At 31.8% G+C, this 23,610-nt stretch overlaps 1 protein-coding gene across 2 annotated transcripts in view; it reads right to left on the bottom strand.

Annotated features, from left to right (window-relative positions):
- Positions 1-2,365, bottom strand: part of LOC143079712 (zinc finger homeobox protein 3-like) — a 95,081-nt gene extending 92,716 nt beyond the window's left edge. The window contains exon 1 of one of the 2 annotated variants that reach the window (XM_076255236.1): positions 2,275-2,365. The gene's annotated coding sequence lies outside the window, so the exon portion shown is untranslated. The remainder of the gene's footprint in view (positions 1-2,274) is intronic. The other variant, XM_076255238.1, reaches the window with a different exon arrangement.
- Positions 2,366-23,610: the final 21,245 nt, after the last annotated feature.

The raw sequence follows: 23,610 nt of genomic DNA, 5'->3' as shown, positions 1-23,610 counted from the left end.
AGAAACAACACAAACCAAAATTAAAACCCTACTTTGCAACCACAAAAATACACAATACCAGATCACAACAGAATAACGAATGTTCTTAAATGCAAGCATATCCTCCCTAGATATAGATGTTGGGAGTTTTTGTACTTCGTGTGTCTTTTCCTATTTCTGTCAATGTGAATAATTTCATGGATGAAACAAGAACGTGTCCATAGTACACGAATGCCCCACTCGCACTATCATTTTCTATGTTCAGTGGACCGTGAAATTGGGGTCAAAACTTTAATTTGGAATTAAAATTAGAAAGATCATATCATAGGGAACATGTGTACTAAGTTTCAAGTTGATGTAACTTTAACTTCATCAAAAACTACCTTGACCAAAAACTTTAACCTGAACTTCGCACTATCATTTTCTATGTGCAGTGGACCATGAAATTGGGGTCAAAACTATAATTTGGCATTAAAATTAGAAAGATCATATCATGGGGAACAAGTGTACTAAGTTTCAAGTTGATTGGACTTCAACTTCTTCAAAAACTACCTTGACCAAAAACTTTAACCTGAAGCGGATGGACGAACAGAGGCACAGACCAGAAAACATAATGCCCTCTACTATCGTAGGTGGGGCATAAAAAAACTGTTGTTAGGAGCTTAGTCAGCTACAACAATAGCAACTCTATTATGGAGGTGTAAGTCTTACTACCTGAGGGTTATTAAAAAATAGCTTTGGAGTTCATTTACCAACAATGGATGCAAATTCTAGCTAGTTAATTTTACTGAACTAATTCATCATGAAATCCCATTTTCATACATTAAGACAAAAAACAAATGTTAGTTGTAGAATTTGTCTGTAAATACTTCAGATCCTTTGGTCTTTAAAAGGAGATAGACATACACATTTAATCTGTTTTACTTTTTAATTTTATAACAATTAATTTACCCCTTTTATAGTTGTAATTGATTAAAGCTTATTTAAAAGCTTGTTAAAGCTTCTAGACTAAAACATGTTTGGGCAAACCAAGCATCTGCTTACAAAAGATTAACTGATTGATTGACTGTTGTTCAGTGGCAAATATTTGATGCTATAATAGTATAAATAGATAAATATCATTGAGCATTCCCATATTCTTACTGGATAAGAGACATATAACAATAGGTAGCTTTTCCATGTTTTGATTAAATCACGCAAATTAATTACATTCAACAATGACACCATAGGATATTGGCCCATATTGGTTCCCACTGTTCCTTGACTTATAAATTTTAAGAACTTTCTTTAGATAGAAGAACGAGCAGATTGACGGTTATAATGTAAATACTTTCTGAAAGTTCTAAAAGCTCTAGTGTTACATTTCTTTTAATTAATTTACAGTACAAAGTATGCTTCCCTTATAAGCAAGTTTCTCATGCGAACAGCTCATACAATTTTATTTAAATCTATCTGACTTCACCCTCTAGGAAGAAATGTGGCATTCTGAAAATCCTGAAATCTTTACACTTGCAAAAATCAGAACAAACCCCTCCCCTCCCCATTCATCCCACTGCAACCTCAAGTAATCTTAGTTATTAAGTGAAAACTCTCTTTGATAATCTAAAGTTACTAACCCTTTCTTGAAAACAATGTTTGAGCGAACCATTACTTCTTAAAAGCGTTAAATGATAGTTTGATTAAAGCCAGGTCACTCTCATTCAAGACAAAAACATCTAGTTAAAAAGACAGTAAGTATTATATACAGACATTAGCAATGTCAGTGCAATTGAAACATGTTAACTTAGCATCTTCATCATTTGATCTTTAGGAGATATTTGTCTCATTGACAATTTTTATTTTATTTGGAAATTAAAAGTATCAGGTTTTACTTAAACATTCCCCATTTCCATTCTCAATTTTATTCAGAACAAATTTCAATAATCTGCAGTTTTAAAACCAATTGTTTTACATATATCTGAAGACTATTTGCAAGACTATCCTTGGTAAATAAATTCAATAATTAGACTAAAATAAATGATAGAAATTAGCTTAACAGATTCAATAATTAATTTATACATTTAGTCTTTAAAAAAAATCAAAAAGTATTGATACTTTAAAAGAGTGTTGATAAATATTTAAAAAAAATCTATTCTGGATGTACATGTATTACCTAATAAATATGGCATTACCTGTAATAGACATCGTCAACTAACAAAATGTTTTACTTTAATAACTGAAATCTTATTAATATATCTAAATGTGGAAGAAAATTTTACAAAAGTACATAAATTAGAAAAATAGAAGAAAATTTACCTGGGAGCCTGTATCTTTGTATATTATCGGTGTTAATGGGAATATAATCGTGGCTGATCTTTCTGCTTGGTCTGCTAGTAAGCTTGTGAAAACCTTTCCATAAAACTGTTAATTATCTATAGGAGGCCACACTAATTGTTTATCTCTACATTTATATAATCCTTATAAAGCACAAATATTGATTTTGTTCAAGATAAGCTTTTGTACAATTTTATAAAGGGTTATAAATTGTTTTAAATATTTTTAATTAAAGTGTTCTGAGAAAAAAAGTCCACAAATTTAATACCGAATTTAATTAATACTTCAGACAAAAATCATAAAATACTTAAACCACATGTGCCTCAACAATGATATATAATTATTGGTGTCACTTTTATTGACAAAGACACATTAAATAGGCTAAAAGTTTACAAAGACTTGCAAAGAAGATAACATTGCCTTTGGCCAAACCTGTGGTCAACAGGTAGAAAACAAAGGATTTTTACCTTCTGCTTTGTGTCCAGCAGGTTTAATAGTTTGGCTGACCTGCAGAGTTAAGCGGTTTAATGCATCATCTTTTCTTCAAGCATTATCCAGTGGTCAGTGGTACTGGTCAGTCACTCCAAATGACACAGACAACAAAGACTTAATTAAGTAGTATTTACCTTAAAATAGTGACAGTTGAGGGAAAGGAAGGACAAAAAAAGAGGGGGGTGTTTGTGAAAGAAGAAGATTGATGTTTTCATCAACAAAAAATGTGTCTTACCTGTGATATGAATGTGACCCAAATAAAACCTCCAAACTTGTTATCTCAATTTCAAAGTCAATTGAACACAAAATCAATTTTAAACAGTTTTACAGTTCTGCTTCAGTGGTTTCACATTAGGTTCTGTCTCTACATCAGTATTCGGGTGGGGTCTTCAGGTGAACAGTAGCCATGTGGGTATGAATGGCAATGTACAGTGTAAACCATACAATCGTTAATGAAATGATTAATTATATCTGGAAGCTCAGATAACACACCATTTAATAATTTCACTTGACCAACCAGTAGTCAGCCCTTCTTTTTTATCAATTCATTGGAAGTTTTTGACTTTTATCAATCTTATTTATACCTGTTGAGAGAAATATTCCATATTTCATAAACAATTAGTGATGAACTTATCGATTTCATAAGAAAAGATTTATAGATAATAAAAGACTTGCATGCATCTTTAAGTCTTTACAGATTGTTAAAACTATGAGAATGTCTGATATTTTTGTTTTTCTATGTGTTTTATGCCTTTAAAGTAGAGAATACAGAATGAGGGTGATGAAAGGTCAGATAACGAGACAATTCATTTTGATAGATAGAATTAAATCAAAAACTGCATGCAGTTACTTTCAAAAGAGTTAATATTTTTATAATTTAAAAAAGAACAATCTTTTGTTTCTTCTACGGTAGTGCTTGTAAGAATTTGCATGTGAACTTGATAAAGTGCCTTTTAAGTACCAGAAACCATAGGATAACAACTACAAAAGATGTACATTGTTTTAAATGATTATGATATGATATCTTGGTAAGTTTTTTAATACCTTTCCATACTCCTTTAATGGAGCCAAATTTAGTTATTAGCAAAATATAAAAATGGGCAGCTGACGTTCATGGTAGTTATCATTTACGCATCTTTTCAAACCTCATGGTACCATTACAATGTGAACAAATCAGCAATTACATATTCATTAGAATGGTCTTATCCATGAAGGAATATAAAAAACTGAACAAAAAACCTATTAGTACAAATTGTGGACGTTGAGGAAAAAAAAATTGACACCAACATCGGTGTAAGGAGAAAGACAATTAACTTTCTCAATATTTTTAAATTTCATTACTCTACCCATGTAATTGTGTGTCCCTTTCTAGACACATTATTACAATGAAATTCTGCCAAATATCTCTTTGACATGCAAATGAAATAAGAAAATAAGTAAAATATTTAGACAGAAATGTTATTTTCACTGTAACCTCTCCGTGAATTAGATTGTTCCTGTGTACAATAAGATCACAAAATTGTGATTATTTGGTTCCTCAAGGGACGTCTAGCGTTTACTAATCTCCGATCCATACTTATTGGATTGGTACAAGTCATGAAGCACAGATTTCACATCTTGATATAGACAAATTTTCCATAAAGACATAATTGACCATTCAAGACATCTCTTGAAAATCATTAAAACAAAGTAAAACTTTTTAATACCTCCATCAAGGGAATGAGATTTTTGTAATCTTATGCAATGTGTATAGTTTTTATACTTATATTTCATAATGTTTCTACTAGAATGATTTATACTACCCATCATTAAAACTAATTTTCTGTATTAAAACTCTGTTTTTGACTTTTCTAAGGAAATCATATTTTTGTGATCATATCATATGGGACAAAGTTCAGTCAAAGATTCCAGAGGAAGCAAGGGGACTTAAAATATCTAGAAAAAAATATTCATTTATAATCTTTCTCCCTCAACAAAAATCCTGGATGACACAATTCAGTTTTCCAAAGTTGAATTTTTCAAAACGTTATTTTCTAACATATATTTTTATCTTTCAATAAGCTAAATCTTTTAATTGATTATAAACACATTAAGAAATGCTTTCAGTTAGTTGAGGAAAAGTTTTAGAAAGGGGCTTTTTCCAATTTCTTCCAATTTTTATGTAGAATATCCAACATTATTGAAGTCTACACTAAATATCACCTTAAATATGCCCTCTTTGCCACATCCAGATGTCATATTTATACAGTCAAATAATTTTCTTTGTCCATGAGAAAAAAAATCAAATAATTGCTGTAACAATACAATGGTTTCTACAAAAAATAATTACCATTGATGAAAGTGGCCATTATCTTAACAGCAATTACCATGGTAACGAATTTTCACAGTTTAACAGCCTTTAATGAAGATAATGATTGGCTCAGCTGGTCAATAATTAATTTGTAATTAACAGTAGCAAAGAGAAGCTATTACCACAGCTACATAGTGTCATTATACATTATATGTATTACTATTCTTTATAGATTAAGAGTTATCTCCCTTGAGGTGAGATGCTAAGAAATTTCTTAGCCAGTCTATGAAACTGTAAATTGTATGCCAAAAATAAACCTGTTATAAAAGGAAAAGTGTTACACAATATAAATCTTGTTTACATCAGATCCAATGTCATTTTATTTATTTTTATGGCTGCACGTTTCATTCAATTTGAACAAACTAGAACAAAAAGTAAATGTTTTACGGTAGTGTCTGAAGATTTGGGGGTAGCAGTAATTTGGTGGCTACTACAAATGATATAAGCAATAGGTATGTTCTTCTATAGAAAAGATAGTTCAGAAACACAAAAGGGTATTATGTGACCATATAAATTCTCATCTGTAAAAACTAAAGGTCTGTTTTGTCAGAAATGTTTAATAAGAACGCAGCACCTGGTGACATAAAGCTGCTAATCATTGCCAGGCCTTTTATAGATAGCTATGCAATATAGGTTTTGCACATTGTTGAAGGTGACCTGTAGTTTTCTAATTGGCAATCATACCATAACAAGTTTTGTCAATGTTCCAGGTTAAGGTTGAATTGAAAAATACAAAAATAGACCAGAAACTTCACTTTTCAGCATGGTAGGGTAAGTAATGTCATCTGCCACCTGGCAACCCAATCACAGACCCATTCCATTTACTCCAAATATAAAATACATAGTTTTAAAGATAAGCATTAGTTTCAATACCAAAGAGTCAAGTCATATTTCGTAAATTTTTAAGAAAAAACAGTCTTTTCAGGCTTTTTAGTACCGCTTTGATATATTTTTTAATACCTTTTTTTAACCTATTTTCAATAGTCACCTCTCATATAATATCAGTTTAATCTTGTTGAAAGGGGAACCATTAGATGCAGGTTTGACTGTTTTGAATATAATTGATATGATTTCCATGTGCACAACACATGTTTCATTATCTGGTAAGCTTGTGACAGAAAGTTAGGAATGCTAGAAATATAAATTATTTGAGGGTATGAAAACCAAAAAAGGCCTTTCAGATTTTCATGATGGAGTTTCAATCTAATTTTAAGTTTTAACATGATCACATAATTTCAATATTCTTTGCATTAAATTAAAAATAAAAATTCAGTATTTCAAATATCTATGACCCCTGTTAATTTAAGTACTAATGCCATGATGAAGATTTTTAAAATTTATAGTGACAAGGTGTAATGCATTTAATGAAAGAAAAGTAAATAAACTTATCAGTGAAATTAAATTGTTCATTTCGATGTAATGAGGGGTTTATATCTTCGATAACAAACAAATGTGGGGATTTAAAAAGTAGACAAATTAACAATAAATTTAATAAGTATCAATGTTATGGGCATTGATATTTGTCTGTCCTCTATCATAAGCCCTAATAAAATTCCCACTCTGAATGGAAAAGAACAAGAGGCTCCCAAGACCCTAAATCGCTGATCTGGTAAAAATTGTGCTATTTTTACATTTTTCCCCTTCTTTATAGCAATCAGCTAAAATTGCTTGCTTATTTGTAGATTTCTTCTAATTGCATTCTAATAAGGATAATTTTTACTAATTTTTGTTTGAGATGAAACACATCATTTTGTGGCAGTAACTTGCATGATCTTATATTACTATTTTTAAAGCTTTTTAAGGTTTAAGGTAAACTCCTATATTTTTGACACTCTACTGTAATAATTCGTTTTTCTAATAGATTATATTTGAGTAGGCATTCATATTTCCCTGCTTTTATTTCAAAACGATCTACATATATTCTTCCTTAAGCGTTAACAAAATTTTTTCGTATTCTTGATTTGTTTTTGAAAATTGATCTGCAATTTTTCCATTTGTAAATGGGCATAACCTTAGAATGGTGTTTCGAGATTTTTTCCTATATGTTAAGGGGCATAACTCTAAAACTTTCTAAGTTGTATTTCCATTCTTAATGAAGAATTGTTTCATCATTTATGATATTTTGAAGAAATTTCAAGTTTCACTTTTGTGACAGGTACCAGAAGATTCGATCAGTATAAACCACTGACATTCAAGGAAGCTTTTACATGATTATTAAAACCTAATAAACCTTTTAGCTGAATAGTATGGTCTTGTTTCAAATCGGTTTAAATCTTCCTCTTTCATAATTATGCAAAGAAGAAAACAGTATTGAAAATAATATTTTCTTCCTAGAAATCATGCATTTCATGTTATGACAATTGTGCCTGTTTATATAATACTGATACTTATCAAAATAATAAATTATCATAGAAGTTTCACAATCTGGTGGTCGAAAATTGATAAATTTATGGAAATTCCAAATTAGGTACTTAATACTTGAGATAGTACATTTGAGTAGTTTCATATAGGACATATTTACTTTCTAGGAATTCAATTTCACATAGATTAAGGTTATTATCACAAGGAAGATAATGTAAATCTTGATTCAACTTTTAACAAAAGTTCTTGTTGAAATTACAACCATATCAAGACTGACTTTATATGTCACATATAACTTATATTGATCAATTGCTATGGATGAATAGACTTGTGAGGTATACTTCAATGAAATAAGAAACCAAACAACACAAATAACCAATATGACATCAAGAGGGCAATATACAGTTTTAAACAATGGACAAGTCTAGTACTGTAATGATGGGTGCATAGTCAAGTGGTAATAATACTGAATGCAAATTCAGGGCTACAAAAAATCTGATATCTCAAGTGTTCCATATACCAAAGTATGAGAAAAATAGTGGTAGGGAAGCAGGATACAGTAACACACCAGGTACCACAATCTTAAACCACAGATGAATTCAAATTCAAGGGGCAATCAAAGATCTCAATCTGGATCTCATTCCAATGGAAGAATTATACTCTGTGGGAATCAAATCCTGATATTATTTCCCCACTGTTAAAAACTTTTCATTGATTGCTCCTCAGGTTGTGGTTCCCTCCTTTGATTAGGGATCAAGATATCAGATGTGATCAAAAAGTCTGGGGCTGAAGGTCATTCACTTTTGAGCAAAATTATTGTACTCAGCTGTAACATAATATCTGAATGATAGATACACAGACTAAAAGATATAATGCTCACCCATTCATATAAGGGTGGGGAACACAGTATTTTAGTAGTAAATCAAACATCTTCTAAAAAAATCAAAATTTCAGGAAAATATACTTAAAGAAATATAAACTAGATGTGTCAAAGCGACACGAATGGTCCCGTCCCGAAAAGTTGAAAAATCTGCAATTTCAATAACACATGTGGACACAAAATCTGTATAACTGCGATTTTCAATAATTTATCAAAGTCCAAAGCCTGTAATTTCAGCAAAAATTAGCGGAGTGGAATGAAACTTAAACTTGATCTGTAACTCATCGTGAGTAACTCACATACCAAAAATCAGCCCTATATCTGACACCGTTTAGAAAAAAAAGTCTGTATAATTGTGATTTTCAACAATTTATCAAAGTCCAAAGCCTGTAATTTCAGCAAAAATTAGCGGAGCCAATAACACATGTGGACACAAAATCTGTATAACTGTGATTTTTAATAATTTATCAAAGTCCAAAGCCTGTAATTTCAGCAAAAATTAGCGGAGCGGAACGAAACTTTAACTTGATCTGTAACTCATCGTGAGTAACTCACATACCAAAAATCAGCCCTATATCTGAAAGCGTTTAGAAAAAAAAGTCTGTATAATTGTGATTTTCAACAATTTATCAAGTCCAAAGCCTGTAATTTCAACAAAAATCAGCGGAGCCAATATCACATGTGGACACAAAATCTGTATAAAAGAGGGGCGAAAGATACCAAAGGGACAGTCAAACTCATAAATCTAAAACAAACTGACAACGCCATGGCTAACTAGAGGCTCTAAAGAGCCTGTGTGGCTCACCTTGGTCTATTTGAATATTAAACAAAGGGCACAGATAGATTCATGACAAAATTGTGTTTTGGTGATGGTGATGTGTTTATACATCTTACTTTACTGAATATTCTTGCTGCTTACAATTATCTCTATCTATAATGAACTTGACCCAGTAGTTTCAATGGAAAATGTTAGAAAAAATTTACAAATTTTATGAAAATTGTTAAAAATTGACTATAAAGGAAAAAAAAATAACTCCTTAGGGGGTCAATTGACCATTTTGGTCATGCTGACTTATGTTTAGCTCTTACTTTGCTGTACATTGCTGCTGTTTACAGTTTATCTCTATCTATAACCAGATGCTCCGCAGGGTGCAGCTTTATACGACCACAGAGGTTGAACCCTGAAAGGTTGGGGCAAGTATGGACACAACATTCAAGCTGGATACAGCTCTAAATTTGGATTGTGATTAAATAGTTGACACAGCATAGGTTTCTGACACAGAATGAATGTGGTCTACTGAACTTAAAATATTTTTTTTGCCTTTGAGCAATTCACTTTGCTGTTGAATATTAATCCTCTCAAAAAAATGTTTGAAGAAATTTTCTTTTTATTTATGAAATCTGAAATGAGAAAAATTTAACACCCCCCCCCCCCCCCCCATTTTTTTTCACATCCCCCTTTCCCTTTTTCCAAAACTGATCTCAATTCAAATTTCTAATGGAGTTTGCAACAATAACTACTCATTTAAATACATCATAAAATATTAAAATGTAACAAAAGGTGCTTGTTATCACTGAATGATAAAGATTGTTTTAATTTATCAGTTGGTAGTAAAAGTGAATATACATTGTATATTGTATAAAACAATGATTTAAGTTGACTCAACTACTATTCTGGACAAAGAAAGATAACTCCAATCAATTGAAAATTTCTTGCTATTGCACAATATTGTGCAATTAGATATTTCTGGCTATTGCGCAATACTGTGCAATTGAAAATATTTGCTATTGCACAATACTGTGCAATTGAAGATTTCTTGCTATTGCGCAATACTGTGCAATTGAAAATTTCTTGCTATTGCACAATACTGTGCAATTGAAGATTTCTTGCTATTGCTGAATACTGTGCAATTGAAAATTTCTTGCTATTGCACAATACTTAATATAATAATTTTGGATCCTGATTTGAACCAACTTGAAAACTGGGCCCATAAACAAAAATATAAGTACATGTTTAGATTCAGCATATCAAAAAAGCTCAAGAATTCAATTTTTGTTAAAATCAAATTTAGTTTAATTTTGGACCCTTTGGACTTTAATGTAGACCAATTTGAAAACGGGACCAAAAATTAAGAATCTACATACACAGTTAGATTTGGCATATCAAAGAACCCCAATTATTCAATTTTTGATGAAATCAAACAAAGTTTAATTTTGGACCCCGATTTGGACCAACTTGAAAACTGGGCCAATAATAAAAAATCTAAGTACATTTTTAGATTCAACATATTAAAGAACCCCAAGGATTCAATTTTTGTTAAAATCAAACTAAGTTTAATTTTGGACCCTTTGGACCTTAATGTAGACCAATTTGAAAACGGGACCAAAAATTAAGAATCTACATACACAGTTAGATTTAGCATATCAAAGAACCCCAATTATTCAATTTTTGATGAAATCAAACAAAGTTCAATTTTGGACCCTTTTGGGCCCCTTATTCCTAAACTGTTGGGACCAAAACTCCCAAAATCAAACCCAACCTTCCTTTTATGGTCATAAACCTTGTGTTTAAATTTCATAGATTTCTATTTACTTATACTTAAGTTATGGTGCGAAAACCAAGAATAATGCTTATTTGGGCCCCTTTTTGGCCCCTAATTCCTAAACTGTTGGGACCTCAACTCCCAAAATCAATCCCAACCTTCCTTTTGTGGTCATAAACCTTGTGTTTAAATTTCACTGATTTCTATTTACTTATACTAAAATTATTGTGCGAAAACCAAGAATAATGCTTATTTGGGCCCTTTTTTGGCCCCTAATTCCTAAACTGTTGAAACCAAAACTCCCAAAATCAATCCCAACCTTCCTTTTGTGGTCATAAACCTTGTGTCAAAATTTCATAGATTTCTATTCACTTAAACTAAAGTTATAGTGCGAAAACCAAGAAAATGCTTATTTGGGCCCTTTTTGGCCCCTAATTCCTAAAATGTTGGGACCAAAACTCCCAAAATCAATCCCAACCTTCCTTTTGTGGTCATAAACCTTGTGTCAAAATTTCATCGATTTCTATTCACTTTTACTAAAGTTAGAGTGCAAAAACTAAAAGTATTCGGACGACGACGACGACGACGCAAGATGCAAGACGACGCAGGACGACGACGCCAACGTGATAGCAATATACGACGAAAAATTAAAATTTTTGCGGTCGTATAATAATATTCAAAATAATAACAAAAAACTGTAAAATTTTCTTAAAATTACTAATTCAGGGGCAGCAACCTAACAACGGGTTGTCCGATTCATCTGAAAATTTCAGGCCAGATAGATCTGGACCTGATAAACAATTTAACCACTGTCAGATTTGATCTAAATGCTTTGGTTTTTGAGTTATAAGCCAAAAACTGCATTTTAACCCTATGTTCTATTTTTAGCCGTGGCGGCCATCTTGGTTGAATAGCCCAGTCACCAGACACATTTTAAAAACTAGATACCCAAAAGATGATTGTGGCCAAGTTTGGATTAATTTTGTCCAGTAGTTTCAGAGGAGAAGATTTTTGTAAAAGATAACTTAAATTTATGAAAAATGGTTAAAAATTGACTATAAAGGGCAATAACTCCTAAAGGGGTCAACTGACCATTTCGGTCAAGTTGACTTATTTGTAAATCTTACCTTGCTGAACATTATTGCTGTTTACAGTTTATCTCTATCTATAATAATATTCAAGATAATAACCAAAAACAGCAAAATTTCCTTAAAATTACCAATTCAGGTGCAGCAACCCAACAATGGGCTGTCCGATTCATCTGAAAATTTCAAGGCAGATAGATCTTGATCTGATAAACAATTTCACCCCACGTCAGATTTGCTCTTAATGCTTTGGTTTTTGAGTTATAAGCCAAAAACTGCATTTTACCCCTATGTTCTATTTTTAGCCATGGTGGCCATCTTGGTTGGTTGGCCGGGTCACCGGACACAATTTTTAAGCTACATACCCCAATGATGATTGTGGCCAAGTAGTTTCAGAGGAGAAGATTTTTGTAAAAGATACCTAAGATTTACGAAAAATGGTTAAAAATTGACTATAAGGGCAATAACTCCTAAAGGGGTCAACTGATCATTTTGGTCATGTTGACTTTTTTGTAAATCTTACTTTGTTGAACATTTTTGCTGTATACAGTTTATCTGTATCTATAATAATATTCAAGATAATAACCAAAAACAGCAAATTTTCCTTAAAATTACCAATTCAGGGGCAGCAACCTAACACCAAGTTGTCCAATTCATCTGAAAATTTCAGGACAGATAGATCTTGACCTGATAAACCATTTAACACGTGTCAGATTTGCTCTAAATGCTTTGGTTTTTGAGTTATAAGCCAAAAACTGCATTTTACCCCTTTGTTCTATTTTTAGCCATGGCGGCCATCTTGGTTGGTTGGCCGGGTCCCTGGACACAATTTTTAAACTAGATACCCTAATAATGATTTTGGCCATGTTTGGTTAAATTTGGCCCAGTAGTTTCAGAGAAGAAGATTTTTGTAAAAGTTTACAGACGACAGACACCAGACGATGCCGGACGAAGGACGCCAAGTGATGAGAAAAGCTCACTTGGCCCTTTGGGCCAGGTGAGCTAAAAATGAAAACGACAAACAAACAACAGCACACACGACACAACATAGAAAACTAAAGAATAAACAAAACGAACCCCACCAAAAAACTAGGGGTGATCTCAGGTGCTCCAGAAGGGTAAGCAGATCGCCCTATATCTGAAAGCGTTTAGAAAAAAAGTATGTATAATTGTGATTTTCAACAATTTCTCAAAGTTCAAAGCCAGTAATTTTGGCAAAAATTAGTGGAGTGGAAGGAAACTTAAACTTGATCTGTAACTCATCATGGTTAACTCACATACCAAAAATCAGTCCAATATCTGAAGGTGTTTAGAAAAGAACTCTGTATAATGGTTTGTTGTGGAATGACGGAATTTCAGAATTACGTAATTTCGGACAAGGGTAAAACTATATGGCACCGACAACTTCGTTGCAGGGCCATAAAAATTAGAATAGCAAACTATTACTTTTCAAACTTAAATAGTTACTTACAGGAAGAAATACAAATTTCAACAAGATAACAAATCAGATGACAATTGGAACAACTTTATAATTTTAATAAAATCAGGAATCAGAAAGAAATAATCTGGTACAAAAAATTGAAAAATAACAAGCCCAAATCATAATAACATGATGGTTAATTCATGTGATCCGGTTACTGATACAATTTGGTTTATTTTAATGAACATTCATTATGGTATCCATTAACAGTGGGTCCGGAAACCGTCTTTTAAATTACAATCATCATGCTAATCACGTCAGCCATAATGAGTTTGAAATAATCATTTAAACCTCATTAACAACTTGAAATTTGGGAATAATAAATGCCATTAAAAGTCAAATGTTTTAAAAACTGATAATCAGGACCTGACAATCGCTGACCTCAATTTGAAACAGGATATAGTAGCCAATTTGGCAGACATTTTAATTTTTTCTGCATGTTTTTCACATAACAAATATAAAATTGTTCAATTATCTCTAATTTAATGAAAAGTTTTAGGTGTAAACAACACAAAATTTAAAACCAAAAGTAGGTATTCAGGTCCAAAGTAACAAATCATAGGATAAAATGGTATCATCCTTGTTGGAATGCACAACAAATTGAACATGTTCATTACCTAATATAAAACCATTCATTTAAATTATTATATAGGTAGTTCAGAAAATTGAGAAAAAATTATGTGTCTGTCTCAGTCTTAAATCTTGCTAGTCTTAAATGGCATATATATCTTTTTCAGTTTATTTCGAGGATTTGGTGCTGAATATGGTGCTTGATAATTTCTATTCAATTTATTCACAACATTTTTAGTTTCTAACAATTGGAAGATGAACATTTTATATAGACAATTGCCTATTGTTGAAGATTGCATGATGACCTTTTTGCAGTTACCTTTGTTGTTGGTTTACTGTCTCAATGATGAATACATGATTATTAATGTTAAGAAAAAAATCTTGTTTTCCCTATTTTTATACATGGATAACTTTAAATGGAACCATAAAACAACCGTATTAACCATATAAATGTCCATTATGCATTTGACCTTGAAACATAACTTTAAAATGACTCAACAAAATAACAGCTAAAGAAAGTTCTCTATAAAATAAAAATTTTCCATTGAAAAAACAATTCCGATGTACGATAAAAAAAATTGAATGATATTTTATATCATTCAAATGACATAATGTTTTAACTCCCCACCCCCTTCCCCCTTTCCAAAAAAAAAAAAAAAAAATAAATAAAATTGAAACATGTTTAATAAACAATCAATTGAAGACTTTTCAGTTTAAATTAAACTTTTCTTCACTCTAACATGATAAGATCCTCTTCTCTACATTATTTTTTTCTGAATTTAATTTTGTCAGATGTAAATTAAAACTACTTTAATTTTGATTATTAAATTAGCATATGTAAATTGAAATAGAGCCTTGGCATTAATCATAAAAAGCAATCAGCATCAGCAGGATGTTCCTAATTAGAGCAACAAAGACCCCTGACAAAAATGTATCATCACAACAATATAAACAACATGCAACCAACAAAACCAATTAAAATCTTGATAGAGAAGTGCTTTAATTTATTCAATGGGTGCAAAGTTAAAGCCTTACCAATTGTCCTATTAAAATATGAAATTGGAGAATAAAACTTGTATTTCTTTTGACCGCCATGGGACATAAAGAAATAAAAAGAAGATTTAGGGCTACCTGAATTAATGCTTCATTAAACTTGCAAATGTCTACAATCACATTTATGATTTATTATTCTAAAATCTCCATGTTTTAATGCTTTCTCCCAGAATTATATGCCTTAACCTCTCAAAATGGTCAAAAAAGTCAGGTTAGTTAAAACAAATTTGTCTTGGTATGGCATATCCATTTTGTTAATTGACAATGTCTCTAAGACTGTCCAAAATATACATAAAAAGTTGCTTTCTTTAAAAAAAAGAAATGCAATCGTGAACCTAAATGCATGTTTGGAATGAAATCAGATTTTTTTTTATAAAGATGCATGATTTCAACTCATTTCTTTTTTTTTTTAATATAAGATGTAGATAAATTGACATGGATTCTTAATGAAACTGATGGTTTATGCTCGGCATAATTTTCTCGTTAAAGAAAAAATTTCTCTCTCCCATCCCTCAGTCGCTTCCAGTAGACAACATTACAACATGATAAATAGGAAGCTACCCTCCTCTATATTAATTTCTTTCTGTGGTGCTATTTTGGGAATAAGAGGTAGCTTCCTGGATGAAGTCAAAATATAACTGTGAAAACAATCTTTGATGTAAAGAAGTTTAATGAAATGAATCATGATTATATGTTTTTGTAGCCAGTTTGATTTAATTTTTTGTGTTTTAACGCCACTTTTAAGCACTACATTTAGGCTATTTCATGGCAGCCAGTCTTTAAAGGTGGAGAAAACCAGGACCTTTGATAGGAAAGCTGACAATTCTAGTCAGTTTGAAAATAGTTCAAAACCGTAAGTTATATTCTTATTTATCAATTCCAAACTTAACAAGAGTGCACACGCTGAAATGTCTCGCCTTCTATATTAATCATTGATATTATGTTGATAGTCCTAAGTATAAAGCTGAGCTTTATTACAACTGTCACATAAACTTAACATTAACCAAGATAACTAAACAAAGACCAATGAACCTTGAAAATGAGGTCAAGGTCAGATGAACCATACCAGGCAGACATGTACAGCTAACAATGCTTCTATACAACATAAATAGTTGACCCATTACTTTTAGTTTAAGAAAAATAGACCAAAACACAAAAACTTAACACTGTGCAATGAACAGTGAAAATGAGGTCACGGTCAAATAAAACCTGCGCGACTGACATAAAGATCATAAAATATTTCCATACACCAAATATAGTTGACCTATGGCATATAGTATTAGATAAAATGACCAAAACTCAAAAACTTAACTTTGACCACTGAACCATGAAAATGAGGTCAAGGTCACATGACATCTGCCCGCTAGACATGTACACCTTACAATCATTCCATACAACAAATATAGTAGACCTATTGCATATAGTATGAGAAAAACAGACCAAAACACCAAAATTTAACTATAACCACTGAACCATGAAAATGAGGTCAAGGTCAGATGACACCTGCCAGTTGGACATGTACACCTTACAGTCCTTCCATACACCGAATATACTAGCCCTATTGCTTATAGTATCTGAGATATGGACTTGACCACCAAAACTTAACCTTGTTCACTGATCCATGAAATGAGGTCCAGGTCAAGTGAAAACTGTCTGACAGACATGAGGACCTTGCAAGGTACGCACATATCAAATATAGTTATCCTATTACTTATAATAAGAGAGAATTCAACATTACAAAAAATTTGAACTTTTTTTTCAAGTGGTCACTGAACCATGAAAATGAGGTCAAGGACATTGGACATTTAACTGACAGAAACTTCGTAACATGAAGCATCTATATACAAAGTATGAAGCATCCAGGTCTTCCACTTTCTAAAATATAAAGCTTTTAAGAAGTCAGCCGTAGCCGCCGCAGCCGTAGCCGCCGCCGGATCACTATCCCTATGTCGAGCTTTCTGCAACAAAAGTTGCAGGCTCAACAAAAACCTTCTTGGAAAACCAATGAAAGGTCAAACAAATAAAATTGAGAATGGAAATGGGGAATGTGTCAAAGAGACAAAGAGAATGTGTCAAAGAGACAAAGAGAATGTGTCAAAGCAGGACAATTCCTTTCAATTTGTCTTTTAAGTTTGAAATGGGGAATACTTAAGTAAAGGGTCGAAAAGTCAAATGTTTTAAAACTATTACAAGACTAAAGTCTTAGATTGTCTAATGTTTGGTGAAGCTCATAACATCTGCTTACTGGTAGTAAGTTTCATTAGTACAGGACATTTTGTTCACTCTGAAAAACTATATAAAAAGCAGCATGGCAAAGTAACAAGTATTGTATATGCTTATCAATGTAGGGGTTCATTCTAATATATCATTCAATACAAATTTTTATAAAGCTGCAAAGTTCATACAAAGAAAAATATGTTTGTCTTGACATTTTATGAGAAGAGCAGCAATTCCTTATTAACATTATAATGAAAAATTATCTGTACATCAATTCTACAATAACATTTTAGTACATTATTTATTTTCCATTATCTGAAGAAATATTCCTTTATTTATGAAAAATTGTTAATGAAACCTTTTCAATAATGTTATTCCTAGTTATATAAAACAACAAGATAACTGTTAGTGAACTAACTGTTGTCATTTACTGGTGTTAAAATTTTTCTGACCTCTAACAGGTACCTCGCCTGCAATTTTACAGTTGACCACACTAAGTCTTGGACTAAAACTATCATGGTTATTGCAGTGATTTTAATAAAACAGGCCCTCAATTACTCAGCCCCTAACGAATACCTCATAAACACATCATTTCTTACTATTTTGCATATTTAAAGTACTGTTTATATCATCATTCTACTATCTCCTGAATTGTTGTTATCAGATTTCCTTTATGGTTGTTTCAAAAGCAGTGTTGTTATAGTTAGAGGAATGGTACTGTGTCAGAATGGGTGAACAGTCCTGTACTAAGGCACCTGCATTATGGCAACTAGAAATCTGGAGATAACACACACTAGTTAGGTAATGCCATAATCAAGGAAACTCATCTGGTATTTATAATAAAGAAAAGTTATTTTTGATGGGACTATGAATCATTTGTTATTTCATATTTAATATAAATGTTGGAGCCATATTAGAATGAGAGGTTAATAGTATTGGTTTAAATACATATATGCAAAAACTTTACATATCAATTATAATTGTATAGTTACCTTATTTTGACATAACTTCATGAAGTATAATTATCTTCATCAACTGTTTTGTTCCGCTTGACTGTTTCTGAAAATAAAACAACATTAAAAAAACATCTCACATTTCTTGTCAATTCAATTATACTTTACCAGGTCTCATTTGCATTTAACTTGGTCAAATCAAATAAATATTAAGGTGAAAAAGATAATATTATAACTGGGGGTACTTAACAGGGCAGTTTACAGTTTTTACCTCTTTAAATATGGCAATTTGTTGAAACATGTCTGTCAGGTTGTAACAATTGTCAGGAAAAATGAAAGCACTCGGACATGTCATGTTTGGTCATATGTAAATAAATATAATAAGCTGTGGTATGAGTGCCAATGAGACAAATCTCTCATCCAAGTCACAATTGGTAAAAGTAAACCATGATAGGTCAAAGTACAGTCTTAAACACAGAGCCTTGGCTCACACTGAACAGCAAGCTACAATGGGCCCCTAAAATGACATGTGTAGAACCATTCAAACTAGAAAAGCAACAGTCTAATCTATTTCAAAAACGAGAAACACTTATGAACCACATTGACCAACAACAACTTCTGGACATCAGATTCCTGATGTTTGTGTGTTTTGTTTTTTTTTAGTTTGAAATGCATTTGATGAATAGATTTTGATCTCAATTAGAGACATCTTTATTTTGAACCTAGTTCCTAGGTGGATGAGGAACAGTCAACAGTTACAAGTGCTCTTAAAAAATGATGAGGCATATAATTACTTACTGAGGAAAATGAAAAGAAACAAGAGTTATGATGCTCATCTCTTTTTCATGCATTTATTGGTGTTTAACACCACTTTCAGCACTATGGTGCTATTTCATGTCAGTCAAGTTTTTATTGGAGGAGGAAGCTGGAAGGCCAAGAGAAAACCACAATCTTTTGTAGGAATATTGAAAATGGAAGTCAATTAAGATTAAATGTCAAACATACCTGCTGGATGTTTGATTTGAACTCACAACCTCAGTTTTGACAGATTAGTGAAACAGTAGTTAGACCACTTGGCAACCAATAAAATTATATAAATGTACTCATAATTATACATATACATCAGTTTAAATGGAATTGTATGTAACTGGCTAAATTTATATCAGATTATTATATGGCATTTTTCATATCATATTTATTATCAGTCCAAGAGATGAAGACTTAAGGCTGATATTGATACTTAGGGCTGATAATACATCTGATATGAAAAATGTTATGACTCTAATTTTGCATTAAAATTAGCAAGATCATATCATTGGGAACATGTGTACTAATTTTAAAGCTGATTGGACTTCAACTTCATCAAAACCTACCATGACCAAATCATTAACATGAAGTGGGACAAACCGACGAACTAACTGAGAGGACCTAAAACAGAAGGACATTCATTCCTCAGATCAACCACCAATTCTGATGTCACAATGAAATATAATTCCAAATCAACGGCCAATTTTATGACTTTAAATTCTAATCAACATCTTTTTTTGTTGTTGTTTTCAAATCACTGTCTGTTTTATAGACTTTATTAAAGAGTAAACTCTAAATATAAGTCCCTATCATAATACTTTTCAACCATTGGCTGTACGTTTTTATTCTTTCTATTTTTCAATAGATATAGGAAGATGTGGTGTGAGTGCCAATGAGACAACTCTCCATCCAAATAACAATTTAAAAAAAAGCTAACCATTATAGGTCAATGTACGGCCTTCAACACGGAGCCTTGGCTCACACTGAACAACAAGCTATAAAGGGCCCAAAAATTACTAGTGTTAAACCATTCAAATGGGAAAACCAACGGTCTAATCTATATAAAATTTTAAAAAAAAACGAGAAACGAGAAACACATATAAATTACATAAACAAACGACAACTACTGTACATCAGATTCCTGACTTAGGACAGGTGCAAACATTTGCAGCAGGATTAAACCTTTTAATGGATCCAAACCTTCTCCCTTTTTCTGAAACAATAGCATAACATCACAACATAGAAAAACACACGATAAAATATCAATTGGCAGGCCTAACTCAATCAAAAAACGTACATTAATACACTATAAACGAATAAATTTGATCTGCGATATCTGAATGCAAATGCACAGTTAATAAAATATTAGGGACAAACATTCAAGGCCATTTTGAAAAGCAAACGCACAAGTCCAAACAAAGCCATGTCAAGACATAAGGCTGCATACTGCCCTCAATGTCGTTTGATTATCTTGTTTTTTTGGATTGTTGTTTTTTTATTGTCTGATAATATATACTTACCTATCATTTATATGAAAACAAAAGGAAAATAACTCCATATTCACAAATAGACATAACGATACAGATTAATGTAGATTCTACCACTGTATAGAGTGTGATATGATATTTATCCACTCGAGACAGTTAAATATTTCAAATTTAACTGTCGAGAGTGTATGAAAATCATATTGCACGAGATTCCATGGTGGAATCTGTTTCTCTGCTGATTTTTAGATGATATGCAGACAATCTTAATCCTTCTTTTCAAACATCCTGCAACAAAAGATGTGGTCTTTCTTTGTGACGTTATCAGGCTTTGTTGCCTTTTTTCATGACCTCACACTAGGGATTTTTGCCGAAAGCAAGCAAATTATGACTTCATAAACAAATTTTGATCAATGAAAAACAGAGATTAAATGAACCTCACATTGATCAAATAAAAATAATGAACAGGTCAGGAATGGGATAAATGGAGTAAGAGTTACAGAAATACAAGTGAAAGAAGGCATCCTGATGAAAGTCTGCTGATCTATCAGACGTCATTTTAGTGATTCACTACGTTACATTGGACGTCTATTATATAGTGTTAAATATTGGACACTGATTTGAGAACGCTGCGTCAGATTTGGACGGTGATTTGAGGAACAGACTTTGGTTAGAGACTGGTTGTCTATCTGACATTTGTTTTTAGGGGACTTACTTACTGTACCAAATTCATACATTATTGGAAAAGTACCATTCTCATTGAAAAATTTATACTTATAGAGACAAATGCTGTCATTGAATTTATTCACAACTCCCTATGCAGTAGCATATTTTCATATTAAATTCTATTGACTTTAGATTTAGTAGACAGGTTACCTTTTCTGTGGTTGCACATTCAAGTCGAGCAACTATAGGTATATTTAAATTAAGTTTACAATCATTGAAATTTGGGGGATTTTTTTTTTTATATGATATATAAAAAAACAAGATGTGGTATGATTGTCAATGAGACAACTATCCACAAGAGACCAAAATGACACAGAAATTAACAACTATAGGTCACCATACGGCCTTCAAAAATGAGCAAAGCCCATACCGCATAGTCAGCTACAAAAGGCCCCGAAATGACAAGGTAAAACAATTCAAACGAGAAATCTAACGGCCTAATTTATGTACAAAAATTGAACGAAAAACAAATAGATAATATAGAAACAAACGACAACCACTGAATTACAACTGACTTGGGACAGGCACATACATACAAAATGTGGCTGGGTTAAACATGTTAGTGGGATCCCAACCCTCCCCTAACCTGGGACAGTGGTATAACAGTAAAACATAACAACGAACTACGAAAATCAGTTGAAAAAGGCTTTACTCATCAGATGGACAAAAATACAAGTGGATGTGGACGGGTACTTATACATCCTAACAATAAAAAGACACTAGATACAGATCTGAGAGTACTCACAGTTAGCTGACAGCTAGTTCAAAGCCTCTAACAACTATGGTAGTCACTGAACCATGAAAATGAGGTCAAGGACATTGGACATGTGACTGACGGAAACTTCGTAACATGAGGCATCTATATACACAGTATGAAGCATCCAGGTCTTCAACCTTCCAAAATATAAAGCTTTTAAGTAGTTAGCTAAAGACGCCTTCACTCCAATTGAGCTTTGCTCATTGTTGAAAGCCGTACGGTGACCTATAGTTGTTAATGTCTGTGTCATTTTGGTCTCTTGTGGACAGTTGTCTCATTGGCAATCATACCACATCTTCTTTTTTATAAGTAATATTTAGTTTACTTTTTATTTACTGATAACAAAATCAATATTTATACCAATAAAAACAATATTCAATGATCTTATTACAGTGTTGAATTTAGGTAACCTTTTAGAATAAGTTTATTTAACGGATTGACAAGTTTACCAGGATCATTTCTAAATTTTCGAGAATGGTTAACAACATTTCCCTAAAATAGTTTATTGGGAGCTTGGAATAAATATGATGTATACATTTATGAATTGTTAAAGAATGTATTTGTCCTCAATTTGACTTTTTCTGTGTTGTTGAGTTCCTGTCTTATTGAAGTATACCTTACACCTACTTTTATTTTATGCTGATCTGTATGTTTTTTTCATCCAAATAAAACAATCTGTCATTAAATTGGAAAACAATCAAAAGTTCATAAACCTATCAAGGCCAGCAGCTAAATATGTCTTGAATTCAATACTAAATTTATATCTGGTCTTACCAAAACTATCATATTCTGAATCTGAACTTATTATAAAGAAACAATTTCAAATTAATTCTTAAAATAAAAGCCAGAATAAAAAGTATGCATTTCGTTATGTAAATGAAAGCTTCCTGCACTTTTAAAAATTTGACCTTTAAATATTAAGAGACAACATTTGCCATTTTAATACATCAATAATACTTGGAACATCAATCAGACAGTTTAACCCAAAAAAACAACAAGACAGTGCGCTAATTTCATTAGTAAGTTAATATCAATATTGATTTATCCTGATGCCTATGTACAATTATACATTTAAAATGTGCAAATGTTCATTCAGTGTTTCATAAAAGTGGCAAAAAGAAATAATCATCTCAGACTTTGTAGCCATATATCAAAAACTGCAGTGAATTTATTCTGATGTCATGTATAATAAAATCATGCACTTGCTGAATCAGAGTAATTAAATTTCTAATTATTTTGACTTTGTCGATATTTCATATAGATATTTCCTTAATTACAAGAGAACACTTGAATGTAATAATAACAAATAACAAAATATCCTTTTTAAAAGTAATTGTACAAAATATCAAATTATATACATCCCATTCTTTACAATATGCAGACATGCCCAGATTTGTTTTCTTAAGTGATAAAATCTTATTTTTCCTGTATATGAACTATAGGCTCCAAGGACCCTGTGTCGCTCACATGATATTTTGTTTACAATTGATGCAGGAAATAAATCAACTGTTATACTTTTGCTTTAGTTTCAGAGCTATAAGGCAAAAACTGCATTTTACC

This window comes from Mytilus galloprovincialis, chromosome 6, assembly GCF_965363235.1.
Source record: "Mytilus galloprovincialis chromosome 6, xbMytGall1.hap1.1, whole genome shotgun sequence".
NCBI lineage: Eukaryota > Metazoa > Mollusca > Bivalvia > Mytilida > Mytilidae > Mytilus > Mytilus galloprovincialis.
Note: the sequence above shows the minus strand (reverse complement) of the source record. Positions and strands in the feature narration are given on the sequence as shown.